This window comes from Cornus florida, unplaced genomic scaffold (genome assembly GCF_030987335.1).
Source record: "Cornus florida cultivar Cherokee Brave unplaced genomic scaffold, ASM3098733v1 CherokeeBrave_3.0.0_Hap2_Chr01, whole genome shotgun sequence".
NCBI lineage: Eukaryota > Viridiplantae > Streptophyta > Magnoliopsida > Cornales > Cornaceae > Cornus > Cornus florida.
Genome location: NW_026775571.1, coordinates 94792396 through 94793319, shown reverse-complemented (window position 1 = coordinate 94793319; position 924 = coordinate 94792396).

Here is a 924-nt window from a genome sequence, read left to right as displayed (position 1 = left end):
ATGATATATAAATAATAATTATAAATTGTTCATAATCGGTAATTATGGATGGACTCATAATTAATTAAGACTTGAACTGGATCCGCGTTAGGTTGAGATATATTGCGAAAGCCGTCGTATGCAATTACTCCCTATCACCGTCATGGCATTTGACTTTTAAGCATGAGAAAAGTATAGACTCTTTTATTAATTAATAATTACTTTGATTTGTTCGGCGGATTCTTCGGAATCCTTAGACCGACACTTCGGGTAGTTATGTAATTAATAGTTAGAGGGTTATATTTTCAATATTTGCATCATTGCTACTTGTATTTATTTTGTATTGATTATGGTTGATTACAAAGTAAATTCGAAGGCCTTCGTATGATTTTAGACAAAATGATTTATTATATATTTATTTATTAAATTATTATTTTTGTCAAACAAATGTTTTATTGTGATCGAGCCAGAAATAATCAAAGGTATCAAAATAAATATATTAATTAAGTAGTCGGATTGATGGCATTATTTATCCGATAACTAATTATGCATAGAGGGGTCAAAGTGCAACATTGACTTAGAGGTTATTTATTATTTAATTGGAGTTCAATTAATTTCTTTTAGTGGAGTAGAAATTAATTTATGAATTAATTTAATTGGGTCCATGGACCGGGCCAATCATTAATTCATTGTAACCAATAAAATAATAGGCCCAATGGATTCTCACTCATAGCCCAACTTGATATTGGAATCATATTAGATTTGAGACATAGAGAATTAGAGATGGAGAAGGATTTGTTGTTTCCTTTTCTTTACCTTTATGTTGCTTATAAATATACATGGTCTATGTATATTTTAGGAGGGATTTTTAGTAGAAGGAAAAAGGAATATATTTTCTCTCTCTAGAAAATTAGGGTTTATGTTCTCATCTAATGGAGGCTCCCA